We start from the raw sequence: 21,579 nt of genomic DNA on the forward strand, positions 1-21,579 counted from the left end.
GTTTTGCCATGGGAACCAGCTTATATAGAAATGGCCTTGTGGACAGTGAACCTAATTCAAATAAAGAAATCATAAACAGAGACTGACTGCCCATAAATATTTTAGCCATGTTTTGTAAGTGTATATTTTGATACATAACCCAGTTTCATATTTACTAATTAGTAGCTGACTGATGTACAATCCACTGAAAAACATAAGAGGAACGCTATTTCATTATTTCACCCTCTGGCACTGAAACCTCATTTAATAAATAATGGAATTCCAAACATCTGTGTTTATGGCTACACTATTACAGAGAAAGCTGATGGAAAACATACCCCTGCTGACATGGGAATATATTCCAAGTGTATTTTTGTTATTCACATGCTTATATAGCAAGTTGCTCAGAATTGTTTTGAAAATCAGATAAAAAATGAAATGTTAGTAAAGGACACCTCTTACCCAGTCCCTCATTTATAAATGAAATAAAGAGGCACGCAGTGTTCACTGACAACCCAACTGTCACCCACATACTGTAGCAGCAGCTAACTATACTCACACACAACCCAACACAACACAACACAACCCTAACCATACTGACACACAACCCAACACAACCCTAACACACACAACACAACACAACCCTAACCATACTCACACACAACCCTAACCATACTGACACACAACCCAAACCATACTCACACACAACCAAACACAACCCTAACACACAACACAACCCTAACCATACTGACACACAACCCAACACAACCCTAACCATACTCACACACAACCCAACACAACCCTAACCATACTCACACACAACCCAACACAACCCTAACACACAACACAACACAACCCTAACCATACTCACACACAACCCAACACAACCCTAACCATACTCATACACAACTCAACACAACCCTAACACAGAACACAACACAACCCTAACCATACTCACACACAACCCAACACAACCCTAACCATACTCACACACAACCCAACACAAACCTACAGTTATCATTCTCGTCCATCGGGGTATCATCAACTGATAGAAAATTCACTGAAAACTTAAAAATTAGCAGCATGCCTAAATGGCTTCCCATACATCCCTCATTTCTCAGAAATGGCAGCAGCATCCCTAATTGTCAGCCACTCACACACTTCATAACCTGTCCCTCAGGACTAGGCCGCATTTCACTTAACTTTAGACAAGTGAACCCGTCCCTCAGGACTAGGCCGCATTTCACTTAACTTTAGACAAGTGTTTGTTATTCCCCTGCTGAAAACAGCTTCTCAGATATGGCCTCTGGACTTCAGATCAATTGCTAACCTTTGACTCTTAGACAAAATATTTGAAAAAACATGTCTATGTTCAGGCAGAAGCACAAATCAGCATGTATGGCCCTACTTCCTATCTGTCAACATGCCTTTAAAAGCAAGTTTAATATCCTTAGGGCTACCTAAACTTTTACACACTCAATACTATCAAATGTGGAGAAGAGGTTATTAATATGAACTACTTTAATAGAAACAAGATGTGCATTTGAATCTGTAGATCACCTTCAATTGTTTAGAAATTTTGAAAGTATTAGGTTATGCTAAAGTCACTGTACATAGATTTAACAACTGTATATCTTAAATTACAACAGGAACTATTACACCAGATATGTTGACTTTATAAATGGTGTTCCATGGGAATTATTACCATGGATTATCTATTTCCTGTTATTATAAATAATCTTACACTGGACCCACCACACTTTCAACTAACAATGTTTGCCAATGACATTCTATTAATTAAATCAGTTACGACCGCTCTGCTTTTCAAGTTCGCCTCTAAAAACAAGACTTTCAACTAAAGCTTACATCTGAAGAAGAAACTTACAGGAGACTGCATCAGTGGTATTTGTGCTGCTGAAAAACTCAGGAACTTGCCAACTTTCAAACTCATAGCCTCTAATTACCTCTGTAGCAGGACACCAAACACATAAATACCTAGGTGTCTCAGTGGACCTAACCCTCTCACTTGGAAAACAACCAGAGAAGTGTTGTAATGATGCTAAAACATCTGTACTTCTGCTGCAAACATAAATAGCTTTCTAAGAGCAAGATCCTAAAAGCAGTAAGTATGAATGTCCTTATGTCGCTGTTATAAAACGCACGTCTCCTAGTTGTCTTAAGCCGTCACTACTCTACTTCCATCATACAAACTGTGAGTAACAACATGCCATCATTTCGTTCTCCCCATCTGCAGACCACGGTTTCTCTCTGTGAAAAGCTAACTAAAAAGATAAGTAGGCCTCAAAACCTTACTTATCAGTACATACTGACAGCTCTAGCACTGTATTCACTTTCTTACAGACTCCTCTGTGGAGATGTGTGTCTAGCCTTTCCAGCCATGAAACATCTCACACTTTTTCTCCTCCTGTTCCTTTAGAGAAAAATGCTTCCTCGAATATTCAGTTAAAGGAACTAAACCTTCATCAACAGATAAGTAAAACACACTGGAGTTATATGTTCCTATCCTAAAATATTCTTCCACCTCTGGAACAAACTTCCACCATATGACAAGTAGAGTCACACTTTTGCCACCTACAAGGCTAACCCAGACATGTGGACAGGCAGCTTCCACCAAAAAGGTTAACCTAGATACGTGGACAAGCAGACTCCATCTAAAAGGTTAACCTAGATACGTGGACAGGCAGACTCCACTTACAAGGTTAACCTAGATATGTGGACAGACAGCCTCCATCTACAAGGTTAACCTAGATATGTGGACAAGCAGACTCCATCTAAAAGGTTAACCTAGATATATAGACAGGCAGCCTCCATCTACAAGGTTAACCTAGCTATATGGACAGACAGCCTCTACCTGCAAGGTTAACCTAGATACGTGGCTAGGCAGACTCCACCTACAAGGTTAACCTAGATACATGGACAGGCAGCCTCCATCTACAAGGTTAACCTAGACATGTGGACAGGCAGCTTCCATCTAAAAAGTTAACCTAGATAAGTGGACAAGCAGACTCCATCTAAAAAGTTAACCTAGATATGTGGACAGACAACCTCCATCTACAAGGATAACCTAGATACATGGACAGGCAGACTCCGATATGTAGACAGACAGCTTCCATCTACAAAGTTAACCTAGATATGTGGACAGACTCCATCTACAAGGTTAACCTAGATGCATGGACAGGCAGACTCCATCTACAAGGTTAGCCTATACATGTGGACAGGCAAACTCCATCTACAAAGTTAGCCTAGACATGTGAACAGGCAAACTTCATCTACAAGGTTAACCTAGATATGTGGACAGACAGCCTCCATCTACAAGGTTAACCTAGATACGTGAACAGGCAGGCTCCATCAACAAGGTTAACCTAGATATGTGGACAGGCAGACTCCATCTACAAGGTTAGCCTAGACATGTGGACAGGCAAACTCCATCTACAATTTTAACCTAAATACATGAACAGGCAGCCACACATTCTCCACAGTCTACCTTGTGTTGCCCTTCTTGGGTCTGGAAGGAAGTTCTAAATACAGGTTATTGGCTGGAGCTGCAATAGTCTGCAGACTAACTGCCCACTACTTACCTTTGAACCTATGAGTGGTTACCTCTAACAGCTAAGGCATCTTTACCACTCCCTTCTTTTATGCTCAAATTGCTACAAAGGCAGTAATGCCTACCACTTGCCTTCAAGTTACTAACTACTGAGAAACATGGACTTTCTCTTATAAAACCCATCTTTTGGTCTTCAGGTAACAGAGATGGCTTTCTCAAAAATTGCACCAGCTTCTTGGGACCCTTTACCACAAAACATCAGACATGACCATCTGTATACCAGCTTTCATACCAGACTGCCAAAGTAAGAGATCATCTCATTGGTGCTTACAAATGTCCGTATTTCACGAGTAATGGTTAATAATTTATTTGCGATGTTCATATTCAGTCAAGCTATGTCAACATTTTAAACAGCAGCTCACCTTTCTCTCTCTCTCACACACACACACATATATATATATATATGTTATTACAGAGTGAACATTGGTGACGTAATACTACTGCACATAGTTACTCCTGTACGTATTGCTGCAGGACTAACGCCATCGATTATAAATTGTTATTATTATCTTCATCAAGACACAACGATTTCTATTAACTTCTCATCTCATAACTGCTCACCCCCTGATGCTCCATATATTTCATTTTTGGTGCCAAACATTTCCATTTTTTCTGTTGAAGACCCACTTGCCCATTTCTCTTCTAATTTGTAAATTTAGGAACTTGGCACCATATTAATTATTTTTTTTTACTAATCAACTAATTTTATATATTTTTGTTGTGTGTGCCAAGTCCACCAATAAATAAACTTACATACACATACACACACACACACACACACACATATATATATATATTACAAACTTAGAAAGTTAATAGAATAACAGGTTTTGCATTAGCATGGAATTTCTGAAAGGTATGAAGTCGGAAACTCAAATGTCTGTCATTATTTTCTAACTTTAATCTTTAATGATTTGCCACTAATTTGCCAGAAACCCACAATTTTATGAAAAATGGGGCAAAAATCTGGACATTCTGCGAAAATCTGTGCAGTTGAGAGTTAAGCTGCTCTTACTGACATGTATTCATCAGGCTATTTTCACCATCTTTAACCACTAGCAGCTGTTTGCTTGTTTATCACACTGGGTTCTGTCAGTTATTGCCTCTTTAATTTCTGCATCCTGATTCAAGAATGTGAAATTCCTTCATACCTGCTTTAGACAGTCCACTTACCTCATTATTGCTTTAAATACCATTTAGATGTTCTACTACTCCAAAGTGTCTGTCTTCCCTTCATAAAACAAAGGAAACCACACATATATGTCACACATGCCTGCTAGATGCACACTTATGTTTTTGTTTTAATTGCCTATCTACAGAATATGTAAATACTGCTGTCTCATCTCACTAAAATCATGCTATCATTTCAGAATTTAAATGTTCCTATTTGTACCCTAACATTTTCACATAACCAGCAAAAGTTTGCGTGGCTGGGAGTGCATATCCTTAAAACAGCCCAATTGGCATATGCTTCAGGATACATATGGCAAAATAGTTAATGGTCAGTAAAACACTGAAATAATGTAATAAGTACTTGTCAAATATTTCTAAGCATTTTAATACCATCGCTATTAAGGTACATTTTACCATTCTTTTTAGAAACATGCCATGTACTACATTAACATGTCTGTGAACATATATAAAACATGTAGGTATTTTATAATTGTTATGTTTTGTAGAATGAAACTCACATAATGAAACTGAAGATTTAATAAGAAGCATTGCACAGTGATGGGAAAGACTTGGCCTCTGTTTTACTGAATGGTTTATTCCGTCACGGTTTATTATTTGAGATTATATTGTTTTCCATGTAGATTGTATCCACATCCTTGTGACTACAGCACTTTACAAAAGTGGTACAGTTTGAGGTAAGGCACTGAGATATATAATGTCTAAAGAAAAGGGTTGTGGTGTGAAAACGGTTAACTTCTATAGATCATTTCCTCCGATGTAGGTTCTATCTAAACATGCAGTTTCCTTGGCATCCTATCAGAATACAAACACTGCCAGGAACTGTAATACAGATTATGCTGACTAAATCCAGTCGAGCATTAATGGCTTGTCATTTACTTTTTATGAGGTACGAGACATTCTGAGTGTTCAGAGTTATTGGATGTGGCCCCAAGAGCATGAAGTGCCACCAAATAAGGAAACAGGAGCTCCCAACACCTTTCTCCACACCATTTCGGTCTGTCCTATGTGTACCCTTCTAAACACACTGCATACAGGCATACAGCATCCTTCTTCCCTACATCTGCTAACTATAAAAGTTCTAAGTCTCCCTAAACTAGAACGATCACAACTCTTATCCCAGGAACTTAGGCTGGCAGAGCAGTATAAATGGTTTGAGTTTCACACTGATGCAGCTGGTGGTATAAGACAATAACTTCTTCATACTAAGATGATGCAACATACATCGGTAAAATGGAAATGCATACCCCCACCCACACAAGCAAGAGAGTTCAGAGGTATTCATGTTTCCATTTAAGGAAAACGCAGACCAGGTCACACTTTCTAATTGGAGTTACACTGCCACCTACTGGAATACTGCAGTCAAAACCACTACCACCACAGCTATAAAATACTACAAATGCAGCCCCCACTGAACTCATGTCAATGTTCTACCAGAAACCTCTACACCTCTGGGAAATCTGGACAAAGCCAAAAATAATTGGGGGGGACAAAGCCCAGAAAATAGGAAAATTTGTTTTTAATTTTGCTGGTATAAACTTAGAAAGTTGCTAGAATAAAAGGTGCTGTGCTAGCACGCATTTTCTGAAGAATATGAAGCCTGAAACTCAAATGTCTGTCATTATTTAGTGACTTCAGTTCTCAATGATTTGACAGAAAACCTCAAATTTTATGAAGAACACACCAAAAATGTGAGGCAAAATTTGGACATTCTACGAAAATTCAAAGTCTGAAGCTTTACTGGCGTCCACTAAATGGGCTAGCAGCAAAATAAAGGAAGTAAAGGAGTGTTTTTAAATCTTCAAAGTAATCTGATTTCCTGAATGGAAACGTTGAGATGAACTGGGATCCAGTGCTTCATATAAGCACAGAGCAACTCTCATACAGGAACCTGACATCATCTCTGCTTTATATTATTAAATGTCTGACCTCAGTGATGATGACATCATAACTTTCTATTATTAAATGTCTGACCTCAGTGATGATGACATCATAAATAATGAAGCTGCAAGATGGCTGATGACGATAAAGTGCTAAATCTAGAATTAAAATGAAGTTGTTGAGAATGGTATATACAATGACCAACACATCTGAAGTAACAAAATATGCCCTCATAACCACCCCCTCAACACCAGGAAAATCTATTCATGATGCACTGATTGTGGTTTTGTCCCTGACATGCTTACTCTTAGAAGGCTGGGACCCTTCACCCAGCTACTTATGATATTATCTTCACCAGTCATAAAGCTACCAGCTAAGCACTTTCCCCAGCCATGCAAGAGATATAGCAATGATAAACACATTGTCACAAAGAGGTTATCGGTGTCACTAGTCATACATTACATACAGACAGACATAAATACAAATATTTCAAACATAGGTAACGATACCCTTCTAGCTTGCCAATATAACAAAACAGTCATTCCCATAAGTCCAGGTTGGTTTTAAAAATAGGGCTTGCTTTAATGTAATTAGGTAATCTGCTCCATGTGTTGGCTACTGTCTCAGAGAACCAATTAGTACACTTCTCATTCCTATAGAATCTTCTACATAGGTTGCCAGATGATTTTCTTTCATAACCCCAAACATTCCCAGAGATAGTTGTCTCTTAAATGCCCTATATACTGAATAAGATCTCTTAAATATCTATATGAGATACTCTACAAGTTCAGATATTTTAATCTTTGTTAATAACGTAAATCTTCACATCCATGTATGCCCTTGTTATATTTCTGCTTTTCTCTTTCCAGTTTATTCATGCTTGTTTACATACTGTTATTCCATACTCTAGTTTGGGTCTAATGTAGCTTACAAACAACAATTTCATAATTTCTGATTTCCTATATGTCAAAAATCTTTTTAAAGACTCTATAGTTTTATAACTACCTAGTTGGTATGACCAGAAAAACTCAAAGCTGGATCTACTCATATACTCAGGTCCTTAGTTTAATCTACAGTTTCAATCACTATGTGATGTATTAAATATTCACCATTCAATCTATGTCTCCCAGATCACATGTGGTTAGTTTTTAATGTTACTCTGCTGTGTCCAAATGGACAGTTACGTTCTTTTGCAGAAATGCTCTGTCTCTAACAAATGTAATCGGTTTTACCCATTTTCTGAAAAAATACAACTTAAGCAAGTATGGGCCAAGGACAGAATCCTGTAGGACTAGAATATCACCTGTCCAAATTGTTGTATGATACTTGCCATGTCCTATTTGTAAGACATGCAGCTATTCATCTCATAAAGTCCACATCAATACTTAGTTTTTCCAATTTATTGATCAGTGTTTTGTGTATGACCCTATCAAAGGCTGAAAATGTCTATATAAATTACATCACAGCACAATTTTTCATTCATAGCTGTTATTATATTGTTATAGAACATCATGTTACAGGTGGTAATAGCTCTATTTTCAAAATCCTTCTACCCGCGATAATACTGACTGCAAACAGTTTTTTTTCCATGAAAGATACTTTAACTCTATAGAAAATATTGGGTTGAAGGGGTGGCAGGATAAGTTTTTCCAAAGCAAAGTAAAGGTTTGAAGGTGTAACCAGAGAGTTAATTAGTAGGGAAACTAGAAAGGTCTCCCAAAGAAGGTTTTACAGACATTATATTAAGAGAAGCTAAGAACATGGAAGCTGCACCTTGATGAAAGGGCAATCTGTCTGATAAGGGCAACTTGATGGAGAAGAAGCTATACCTAAACTAAACATCTGAGATATCTATTCCAAAACACTGCTAATAGTTGGCATAAAGGAGTGTAGGGCCTTGACCTAACTAAACATCTGAGATATATATTCCAAAGCACTGGTAACAGTTGACATAAAGGAGTGTAGGGCCTTGACCTAAACTAAACATCGGAGATATATATTCCAAAACACTGCTAATAGTTGGCATAAAGGAGTGTAGGGCCTTGACCTAAACTAAACATCGGAGATATATATTCCAAAACACTGCTAATAGTTGGCATAAAGGAGTGTAGGGCCTTGACCTAAACTAAACATCGGAGATATATATTCCAAAACACTGCTAATAGTTGGCATAAAGGAGTGTAGGGCCTTGACCTAAACTAAACATCTGAGATATATATTCCAAAACACTGCTAATAGTTGGCATAAAGGAGTGTAGGGCCTTGACCTAAACTATACATCGGAGATATCTATTCCAAAACACTGCTAATAGTGGACATAAAGGAGTGTAGGGCTTTGACCTAAACTAAACATCAGAGATATATATTCCAAAACACTGCTAATAGTTGGCATAAAGGAGTGTAGGGCCTTGACCTAAACTAAACATCTGAGATATATATTCCAAAACACTGCTAATAGTTGGCATAAAGGAGTGTAGGGCCTTGACCTAAACTAAACATCTGAGATATCTATTCCAAAACACTGCTAATAGTTGGCATAAAGGAGTGTAGGGCCTTGACCTAAACTAAACATCGGAGATATATATTCCAAAACACTGCTAATAGTTGACATAAAGGAGTGTAGGGCCTTGGCAGTGGCCCATAGAAAAATTAGTCCATTTGATTGGATGTATTTTCCTTATGCCACGTCTCTAGTCTGAGGTAAGGAATTGGATAACCTGCTCATGGTGCAAAGAGTTGACCTGCTATTACAGGAACAGAAGAAAAGAAGTGGTTAAATTGAAGGAAAGAAAGTCCAAGTGAGGTTTGCTGGAGGTGCAAGACAGTATGTTCTTGGGCAGCTTTGCACCAAACCTGTCAGGACAAAAAAGGGGCTATTAGGATGACTTTGCCCTTACAAAATTTGGCCTTCTGTAAATAATTTTGGAATAAGGGAAATGGTGTAAATTTGTAAAGGAGTCTGTGAGACAATTCAGGATGAGGGCATCTCAAGGACATCCTCCCTAGCGATGAATAAGGGAAAAGAAGTTGTCACGTTGGAAGCTGGTTGGTGACACAAATGCATCACAACAAGGCTTCCCATAGCAGGAGAACAGAGCCTGTTCTATTCACTGACTGACAGAGCAATTGTGGGGGCATCACCAAACAGCAACTCAGCTAGTTCATTTCACAACTGGCTTGTCACATGATGTGAGAAGCAATAAGAAAGCTATTGGCAGCATAGACCCCTTCCCAAACACTCATAACCTTCTGATAAAGAGGATATGAATAAGTCCCCCTCCACCGCCATGTCATCAGAGGGGACAGCAATTGCATCAGTGGACAGGGAGTCCTAGAATAACTGCAAGTTGAGAAGGATGACCCTCACTTCTAGAATGTTGATATGCAGTTTGGCCTCATGGGTTGACCAAGTGCCCTGCACTGTCTGTTCCAAATAATGCACTCTTCCCCTGACTGAGAACAGAAGCATGCATGGTCATGATCACCAGGGGGGACATAGGCTTGAAAGGGTCTGTACCGACAGGTATGTAATGAATATATTAGCTGTTCAAACTAGAACAAGAGGAATTCCACCAAAAAAAATAAATAAAAAAAACACAAGGTGAAATGGAGACTCCAGCAGCTCAGACGTATTTATTTAACTAACGCTACACAACTCTAACGTGTTTTCGTCCACCACAGCAGATTTCTTCAATCACAAGAACATAGTCAATTCAATCCTAATATACTTTGTCAAATAATAACCACTCCAATCAAATCCATCTCCTAATTAAGTCATTAGCAACCATGTTCATAAAAAAACAGTTTTACATAACCCACTTAAACATTTAAAATCCATACACTCAAATAGATTCAATATTATTACATGTAAATACCAATTCATAAATACCTAAAAATTAAGGATTATGGAATGGAATAGCCTCTAGGTACTATATTGCAAAAGTGACAGAGATGAAACTCCCAATGGCAGATGCGCAAGTTATGTATTTCTCATAATGATAAAGCTATGTTGGCAATTTCATCACTGTCACGTCCAGTATGAGAGACTGCATGAAGGACTCCACGTTCTTTCTCTTGCTCATTGTCTTGTTTCTTGATCTCAGAACAGGAGAATCAGAGGGAAGATGACTGAAATATGGGAACAGCCAAAGAATCCTGTCAAGATCCCTCCAGGTTCCCTATGCTGGGCTATGGGAGAGTGGAATGCAAAAGACATCTAAGTGGAACCCCAGAGATGCCATGGCTTGGGTCACTATAGGGGAAGACTTGCACAAGGAAGCCTACATTATCAGCATCAGGACTACCACCCATCCGATAGCCAAGGTCAGGATTGCCAACCATGAACAGCCAACACTAGACACTGATGGCCCCAAGATCAAGAGAGTCAACCGAGTTCAAAGAAAACACTTACACCCAAGTCAAGACCAGTGGTCCTTACGTTGACCTCAAAAGGGACAATTCCAAGGATGGAATATTCAGGCCCAAAGAATGTGGCACTCAAGCTTACCACAGCAGACCACCCCCTGATGTCATGTAAGGCACTGGCCATGAAGTAGCCAAGGTCTTGAGCATGCTGATATCAACCAAGGTCAAAACCAACACTGGCACCCAGGTTAAGACCAATGGCCCTGAGTCTGATTGCCAGAGGGACAATTCCAGGGATGAAATACTTGGCCCTGAAAACAATGTAGGGTTGAAGCTGACCCTGCCAGATCATGGGAGGGTACCAGCCCTAAAGGAGTTGAGGTCATGACCTTCAATAAGTATGGAAAAGCCAACAATAGAGCCATCCAAGTGAAGGGTTTTCACTTCAATGAGACCATCAGGGTTATGCAACTGGACCAGCCAATCATCTCAAAGGGAGTGGAACCCAAATCGAGCCCAGCAAAGATGGATCAGGCAACAGGTCAGAAAAAGAAGATAGAAAGATGCTGACAAAACCCAAGTGCTATGAGGGAAGGTTATCTGGGACTCGAACTGCTGCATGCTACAAAATTCTTTCTGTAATCCAAATGGACTGGGACCACCATTTTATACCTGATGGATGTTATGTAAGGAGGATGAGAAATGCAGCACTCAGACTCTTTCAAAACAGAGGTCTCACTATTGAAGCAGGGAAAGAAGGTGGGGGGAAATTTGTGAAGACCAATGCCTTCAACAAATATGAATTGAGCAGAAATTGGATCAACAAGCGCAACACTGCCTTAGCAACAGCAAACTCAACAGACTACAGCTGTTTAGAAGGATGTACTGAACCTTGTCTATTAATGTCCACCTTGAATACTCAGGGATTTTTAAAGTAACAGGAGAAGCCCTCATAATTGGAGTCTGCAAAGGGTGCAATCCTAAGTTTCTCTGACTCTTGTCTATTCCTGCACTCCTTTAACATGGAGGGGTTGAATACCACATAAATACTGCAGTATTCTACAAAATAAGCCTTTCTAAGACAACTGATATATTTAATAATACGTTTATCTTGTGGCCAGCATCATTGTCCCAGAAGTGCATTTCTTAAAACATTGAGATATCTGCTTTTTCTTTCATAGCAGTGAAAGTATGGTGTCAGTCCAGCTGGACTACAGAAAGATGAATCAGGACTTTTTTAGCAGCAAAGAACTTCCCCAGGTTATGGTGCCGAGCTAAAGCTAACAGTAAAGGAGGGGTACTTTCCCTTACCATTCTTATAAGCTAGCAAAAAAGAACACTCAAACAGTCTGCCCTGACCACTCTGATAAGCTTACAGAAACAGTGGCAAAACTGTTGGAAATAACCAAGAACAAACTGAAACAGACTGACTTGCAAGGAACAATCAAGCCTGAAACTTTTGCTTAAAAAAATTCTGAAAAAAATCAGTGTCTTGGGGCCATTTTGAAGGTGCAGCCATTGCTAAGGGGATCTGGGAAATGATCCTTCGGTGCTAAGCATTATGGTAAATGAGAAGACTAGTAGTGTCGGTAATCCAGCAGGCTGAACAATGGCCTTTAATGCTGGAAGAGTAGAAGACTCTGGATTCTTTTCCAATAACTGACACTGCGGTGCAGCACTACAGGTGTGCTGCAGTCCTGACGTGACATCCTCTGGATGAAACTCTAAACTGAGGTCCCATTTGTCTGAGCTGGTGATTGCTCAGATGCATGTACAAGATCCCACTGCACTTGCTGAAAACTGCAGGGGAAGTCCCTATTGCTCTGGCCAAATTTCTTCTAGTCAGTATGAATACCACTTCAGGTATCCCTTGAAAAAGGCCAGTGACCTAGAAGGCTTAAGCTTGTCAACAAATTGTAAATACATAAATAAAAAGGTAGCGTGGCAAAGTTTTGGGTGCTACTGACCTTAATCTTAAAGGTGAGGGAGATTAAACTCTCAGTGACAAATCATAACTTACAGAATGGAGGGCTAAAATAAAGGAGTGAATACCTCTACATTCTATAACTTCAGCACAAATCAGTCCAAGTCAGCCATACAGAAGGATAACCAGACAGGCTACATAGTACCTGCAATCTGAATATGCAGAAAGGAAAAAAACTCTGGGAAACTGCCTGCTCAGTCAAACAACATTTGCAAGAGATTGCTAAGGTCTGAGTCCTCTGGGAAAAAGGGACAAAGAAAGGGAGCCTTCTTCACATTAACCGGTCATTGGGAAAACAACTTTATAAAGCTAAAGACTTATATGTAGGACTCTGTGGGGGGTGATGCTCATCTGAAATCAAAGACAACTGGCATGGTAGAAAAGGTCCCAACAGAGAACTTCTCCAGTCCACAACCAACAGAAATAAAGCAGTAATTCTGCTGGGGTCTCTCCTCTGAGTAGAGTGCACAACCCAAGCTTAGTCCCACAAAGATAGGACAGCTGACACAGTTAAAATAAATGCTAATACTGCTGAACCTAGTGCAGGGTATTGAGACAACTTGGATTGTCCAGACGTCGGCCAAGCTGACATAAAATGAGGCAATGCCTGGTACCACATATGGTTAGTACAAGAAGAAAGACACATAAGATATACTGGAGCTACTATCAGGCCTAGTGCTTTCTCCAGCTTCGAGTCAGACAAGCAAATGGAAGGTAAAGATACCACCTTTGGAGGAAGAAGGATGATAATGCAACGGGTACAGATACTATCCCAGCTAATGCTAAAGAAGATGATGTTGGAATACCACCTTGAGGAGGAAGAAGGATGATAATGCAACGGGTACAGATACTATCCCAGCTTATGCTACAGAAGATGATGTTGGGATACCACCTTGAGGTGGAAGAAGGATGACAATGCAACAGGTACAGATACTATCCTAGATTATGTTACAGAAGATGACGTTGGGATACCACCTTGAGGAGGAAGGAGGATGATAATGCAACGGGTACAGATACTATCCCATCTTATGCTATAGAAGATGATGTTGGGATACCACCTTGAGGAGGAAGAAGGATGATAATGCTATGGGTACAGATACTATCCCATCTTATGCTACAGAAGATGATGTTGGGATACCACCTTGAGGAGGAAGAAGGATGAGAATGCTATGGGTACAGATACTATCCCAGCTTATGATACAGAAGATGACATTGGGATACTACCTGGAGGAGGAGGAAGAAGGATGATAATGCAACTTGTACAGATACTATCCCAGCTTATGCTACAGAAGATGATGTTGGGATACCATCTTGAGGAGGAAGAAGGATTAGAATGCTATGGGTACAGATACTATCCCAGCTTATGATACAGAAGATGATGTTGGTATCCCACAGAAAAGTAAGCTTAAGTGCTTGCATTATGCCACCTCAGGAGTAGAACCCAAGAAATCTGGCAAACCAGTTAAGCCAAAAGAAAAATGAACAGAAAATCACTTGTATGCTTCTCAAAGAACCTGGAGAAAGAAGAAGGAATCAAACCACTTCTTTCAACAGCTACACCTGAGACTGGGAGGAGACAGGAGGAGCCGCAGTCTGAAGGAGAAAGGCATGAAGATCTTCAAACTAAGGAAAAAGAAAGCAATGCAGAAGATTGCTAAAATTCCCTAAACCACTTTATGACCACAGATGGTGGAAAGGTGGATGAGAAATGTTCCACTGAATAAACCTGCATACCTGTAGCCAACCAACCAGGAATGACCCTAATAGCCCATAAAACTGGAAAATGCAAGAGGAAGAAGTCTGAGAAGCGAATGCCCTGAATGAGCAACAGTAGAAAACACACACAAGGTTTGCAGGAGGCAGTACGTAACAACTAAATAACTACATGTCTGAAATGTAAAAGAAAAAGGGAAGAAAGAAAATTTAAAAAAAACTTGGGCCTAACACGGGGCCAGGTGAAGCTGTACAATCCCAAAAGGTAGAAAGCCCCAAGAGAAGTATAAGGTACTTGCAGGAAGAAGAAAGAAATCAGTTCACGTCTAGAAGAGGAAGATAAGAAGTGACAGAGGTTAACAAACTATACTCAACCACAGAAGACAGCATGCGCAGGAGACTTTCCTCAAGAAAGTCCAATGAAGTCAGAGGGGTTGACAAAGGTTAAATTATTGCAGAATAAGGAGACTCTCGCACAACAAGAAGAGGCAGATCTACAGAGTGCTAAAGAGAAAGTAAGGGAGTATCTGGATAAAATGTCTCCGAGTTTAGAAAGATTGCTGTTAAGCAACTATTTTTTTTTTCATAACTCCAAAGCACAAAAACATTTAGCATAATGACTTGGGTGGCAGAAGCTGAAAGAGTTATTGCCAAAGTTAGGGAGCCTATAACAAGAAAAATAACCAGTGACCCTGTAGAGGTATTAGAGATATTTCATACAAGGAAATTTTATGAAAATTTGTATAAAGCAGAGCAATGCGGAACTGAAAAAAGAGCAGAAATGGAAATATTTATGGAAAACGTAATTATGCCAATGTTAGAGGTACACAAGTCAACAATTAATAGTTAGATAGGAGAAAATGAGATAAAACAGTGACGTGCAATCAGTCAGCAGGGAAGTCTCTAGGAGCAGATGGCATCCCTATGGAAGTTAGGAGGGAAGAAAGTGATTAATGTCTGGAAGATTTTGTTTTACAATATTTTCAAAGGAGAGGACACACCAATATCTCGGAAGAAAGATGTGGTGGCTGTATTACATAAAGACAGAAAAGACCCATCAGCTCCAGCTTCATACAGGCCCCTTTCAATTTTAAACCATGACTAAAATGTGTTTATCTCTATACTAGCTAACAGAAATGGCAAAGGTGATATATATATGGATCACTGTGTTTTTGTGAAAGGGAGGCAAACATCTGACAACATCAACAGAACAATGATAATCCAGAGGGAATGTAAGAAAATGTTACTGCTGTTGGTGGGTGTTGATGCAGAGAAAGCATTTGGCATTGTAAGCTGGGATTTAAGGAGGTAGGGCAATGGAAGCATTTGCATTCCCTGTTATAATAATAAGGTTAATTAGGATGATGTATGAACGACAGAGGTATGAATTAAAGTGGGAGGATTCCTCTTTGATAAGCTGTGTCTGAAGACAGGAACCAGGCAGGGGGTGTCCTCTTTCCCCTTTTTTATTTCCTTTATATTTAGAGCCATTGGCAAAGAAAATAAGGGACTCAGAAATGCAAGGCTATAATCGGTATGGTAATCAAGCAAATGTGGCCTTATTGGCAGACGATATTATTTTGTACCTATAGTAATCCAGAAAAATGACATCTCAGTGTTGTGGAATATTTTGAGACAGTTTCACATCTTTTGGGGATGAAACATGAATAAAGATAAAGCGAAGGCTATAGCCATAAATTGTGTACCCACACAAAAATTGGTTCAGGTTAAGGTTAAGGCACCCTACAGATCATCTTCATAGGGTAGTATTAGGCTAACTGCCCTTGCGAGCCATTTCAAGCCTAGCCAATTATCCCTTGTGAGACTCAAACCCTGCACCTTGTGTTTCTAAGGCAAACACCTTAATCATTAGGCCACCCTCCCATTCAAATTTGTGGAGACACAGTAAGATGTAGTAGAAATATAAAAATACTTCTGTTATGGCAGTGTGGGATATGTGAGAAGTGACTAAACAAATGGTAATACATAACTGGGAAGCTGGAAGTCCTTGTTTGTGGATATGGATAGTAAGATTCAAGCAGGGAAATGTTTTTAGTCCCTTTAATTTTATATACAGGTCAGGCATATTTTCAGAGGAGAGTTTGTGGACAATAATTAATAAAGAATTGAAGGAATTTATCTGGGAGGAGAAGAGTTAAATGGGATAAGCTGATCCTTCCAATAGAACAAGCTGGTTTGGCATTACCTGATTTGAAGGAATATTATAGAGTTATACTGTTAAGGCTCATATACATAACACAAGTATGGGGTTATAACTGAAAGTGGAAAGAGGTGGTGGTGATGATGATGATGATGCAGGGGGAAGTTCAAGAAATAAGAAGAGAGTGGGTCTTTGAATGCAGATCTTTAAGAAGAATAACAACAACCATGCTGAATATTACATACATAAAGTAGCAGAAAGTATTTTATGGAATAAGCTAACACAGGAATGAAGAAAGGAGATTTTGTCAATAGGGATGACTGCAAGTAAGGCTACAGAAAATAGGTGGCTGAAATTTATGGGAGAAAACTAGAAAAGGAACCAAGATATTAGAAGTAAATAACTAGAGAAGGAAAGGTAATACAGTGGGATGGGGCCAAGAAGTTTGGACTGCAGGTTAGAGACTGCCTTCCTTATCAGGGATTGATATCAGATTCTAGGTAAACATAAGGTAAAAAGGATAAGAGGATCCTAAGTGAAAGACCTGCTCTAGTAAAGTTTTTAGCGGAATCTAGAACAGGAGCTGTTAAAAAAGAATAATTATAAGAGCATATTAAATATTGTATGATAACTATAAAAATCAATCAGAGGAGGATGTAAAAGACTGTGAAGAGGGACTGGAAAAAGCAATTAAAAAAGGAACAATGGGCAGACATATCTAAGTCTCCCAAGTATGCAACAATGTCCAGAAGGTTTAGGATTTTCACATGTGTTTACTCAGGCATGTTTATACTGCAAGCAGACTTCAAAGAATTTTTCCACAGGTAGATAGCAAATGTTGGAGGTATTATGGGGAAGGAAGAGGTAACTGGGAACATATGTTTTGGGAGTGCAGAGAGTTGGCAGATTTTAAAATTCCTTACAGAGTACTTTGTCAAAATACTGGATGAACATATCTGAATTGCTTAGACATAGTAAGGCCTTGTTAAGTTTGGTTCTGTTGGCTGCCAAAATAGCAATTAACTATAAAATGGAAATAAAAGTCCAAACCAATTGTACTTGAAGTATTAACTACTGCAAAAAAAGATAAAAGAACTGGAAGAGGGGTCCTTAAAAAAAGGAAGGAGCAAATTCCATAGAAATAAAAGGTATATGTGGGAACAATACATGCAGAATAACGTTCAGGAGGAGTGAGGTTTAAGGGAAGGCAGGAATTTAGCAATTTATGTAATGTTGGATTGATAATAGTTATACAGAAAGAAAACATTTATGATGGATAATGCATGTAAATGGAAAAATGTTAATACAGTTGTCTTTACTTTTCTATTAATGTATGTATGCTTATGTCTTAAGTGATAATTTAATAAAGATGTAAAAACAAACCCCAATGAAGCAGCCTGGGCCATAAGGGAATGCTTTCAGCAGTGGAAAGAAACTGGATACTGGGGGAAAGAAATGCTAGTTGTTGGGGAAGGGGAAATGCTTACATAACTTGGGAAAGTTATATCTGCCAAGTTGAGCACACTCTGTGCACCTATAGCTCTACAGGTTATGAAGACGGAATCTTCTTAACAGATCAAACCCACCGATCTCTAATATGTTTGGAATCTGAAACTTCCCAAAGCTACCAGCCCCTGAGCATTTTACTTATAATGCTCTGCCAACACGCTTGCTCTCCAAATGTGTGTTAGGCCATGCCATAGTGGTCCTAAACTACCTCTCCAACATACCATGTGCCTCTAGACCACATCTGCTCTGAAGTTGGGGAAAGGAGGATGAGTATAGTGACAAGGATGGCCTATTCATCCAGATTTAACATTATGGTACGTACACAGTATTCATGTCTGCAATTAATAGGTTTATCCTTATCAACAATCAGGATGGAGTTCCAACCTTATACTCCTGGGTGGCCCTCCTCAGTGGTATATACCCCTGATGACTATGGCTCTGAAGGAAGATGTAGACCCACAGATTACAGACAACTTACACTGTCCTGTTGAAGTATTCACTAAAACCCAAGTAGATGCTGCAGAAAATATCATCCAATGATGCACTCTTGAAAAAAGATTTGACAGATTAATCAATGCCATAGTTGAGTGCAGTTCAGGCAGAAAATGCAATGGTCTATATTATAAAGTCGAAGGTACAAAATCTTGAGTACCCTTTGATCGACACATAAGCATCAAATGTCCTCTTCAGCGAATGGCCACATCATTGATTGAAATCGGTAGGCCAACTACTCACAAAACAATTTAACAAACACTTGGCTTTACCCCCCACACCCCCCCTAACTAATTATACTAAGTCTGAACTCACACTAAAGTGGGGAAAAGTGCAGATTTCAAACAACGGCCAACCAATTTATTTCCCTTGGACATAAATCGATGATGTGGCTGTTTGCTGAAGAGGACGTTCGACACTTATGTGAGTTGCTCAATGCTGGTTTGGTCTATTCTTCTACTAAGGCCAACTTATTAGCTATCTCTGCTTGTCTAACCAAATGAACAATCCACACCAATGTTAAAAATAAAAAAGGAAGAGGTGAAACCAAATCCAAACCAAGTGTAAACTTTATTCCAACAGGTCTCTGCTCGTCTGACTTTTTCTCCTCCTTTAGCTTTTACACTTGAGGTTAAACAATTTCTTAAAAGTGTCCTTAATATTAGACCTCCCAGGAAGCCTGTCCCTCATCCCCTGGGATCTTAATTTTGTTTTAGAGAAGTTGGCTCAGGCTCCTTATGAGCCTGCTGCTTCAGCTTCCTTGCAACGTTGTTCTTGGAAGACTGCTGTCTCGTTAGCTCGTACTTCTGCCAGACGGGTGTCTGAGTTGCACGCCCTTATGGCTTGAACTGCTTTTTTGACCTTTTATGAGGACAGGGTGTCTTTGTGCACTAATCCTTTTCATGCCTAAGGTGGTTACTGAATTATCACTTAATCAGTCTATTAATTTTCCCACCTTTTCCCCCTCGCCACAGTCTGACAATGAGAGGGTGCTACATACTTTGGATGTGCATAGGCAACTCAGGGTTTATTTGGATAAGACTAAGGCTATTAGAAAATTTGATCACTTGTTTCTTTTCATCGTAGGTCTTTGGGATTAGCTGTATCCAACCAAACTATTTCGTCTTGGATTTTTAAGGCTATATCTTTTTCTTACACTTTTCATGGTAACAGCCTTCCTTCTTTTGTTAAGGCTCATTCTACTAGAGCTGTGGCTTCATCTGGTGCTTTTTCAAGGGCTCAGATACCAATTCTATTCTTGAAGCAGCTACCTGGACTTCTGTGCATACCATTGCCAAGCACTATAAGTTTGACAGGATAGCTAGGGCTGGCTTTGTTAGTGCTGTTCTTCACGATTTTTTAGGGGGCTTTTCTGCTCCTTCCTCCTCCCCAGTTTCCTCTTGAGCTTTGGCACTCTTTCATCAGAGAATACTGCAGCAGTGAATGTAAGGACATAGTACATTTGTGCAAAGTTTTACCATAATGGTAGATGTCCTTGCTTTCACTGCTGCAGTAGGACATAGTATGGTACAGTTGTGTAAAATCTTACCGTAATGGTAGATGTCCTTGCTTTCACTGCTGCAGTAGGACATAGTATGGTACAGTTGTGTAAAATCTTACCATAACGGTAGATGTCCTTGCCTTCACTGCTGCAGTAGGACATAGTATGGTACAGTTGTGTAAAATCTTACCATAATGGTAGATGTCCTTGCTTTCACTGCTGCAGTAGGACATAGTACAGTTGTGTAAAATCTTACCATAATGGTAGATGTCATTGCCTTCACTGCTGCAGTAGGACATATTATAGTACAGTTGTGTAAAATCTTACCATAATGGTAGATGTCCTTGCTTTCACTGCTGCAGTAGGACATAGTACAGTTGTGTAAAATCTTACCATAATGGTAGATGTCATTGCCTTCACTGCTGCAGTAGGACATATTATAGTACAGTTGTGTAAAATCTTACCATAATGGTAGATGTCCTTGCCTTCACTGCTGCAGTATTTGCTCCCTCCCTCCATCACCCTAGTCCTTTGCATTCCTGGATGTACAGGTTACCTCTTAGGTTACTTGAACTGGTGCTCCTACTGGGCAATCAGTTCTGAAAATAGTACACCTGAACATCACCTTTATGCCCTACTCTACCACAAGGAGCATTTGGGTGATGTTCGGTATACCTTAAAGCAACAGTAGGCTTTAGTAGACTGGCTGGACACTGGGCTTCCATGGCAGGGAATCTCATCAGTAAAGAATACTGCAGCAGTGAAGGCAAGGACATCTACCATTATGGCAAGACTTTACACAACTGTACTATAATATGTCCTACTGCAGCAGTGAAAGCAAGGACATCTACCATTATGGTAAGATTTTACACAACTTTACCATACTATGTCCTACTGCAGCAGTGAAGGCAAGGACATCTACCATTATGGTAAGATTTTACACAACTGTACCATACTATGTCCTACTGCAGCAGTGACGGCAAGGACATCTACCATTATGGTAAGATTTTACACAACTGTACCATACTATGTCCTACTGCAGCAGTAAAGGCAAGGACATCTACCGTTATGGTAAGATTTTACACAACTGTACCATACTATGTCCTACTGCAGCAGTGAAAGCAAGGACATCTACCATTATGGTAAGATTTTACACAACTGTACTATAATATGTCC

The sequence above is a fragment of the Protopterus annectens genome, chromosome 10.part0, assembly GCF_019279795.1.
Source record: "Protopterus annectens isolate FY-2018-M chromosome 10.part0, PAN1.0, whole genome shotgun sequence".
Taxonomy (NCBI): domain Eukaryota; kingdom Metazoa; phylum Chordata; order Ceratodontiformes; family Protopteridae; genus Protopterus; species Protopterus annectens.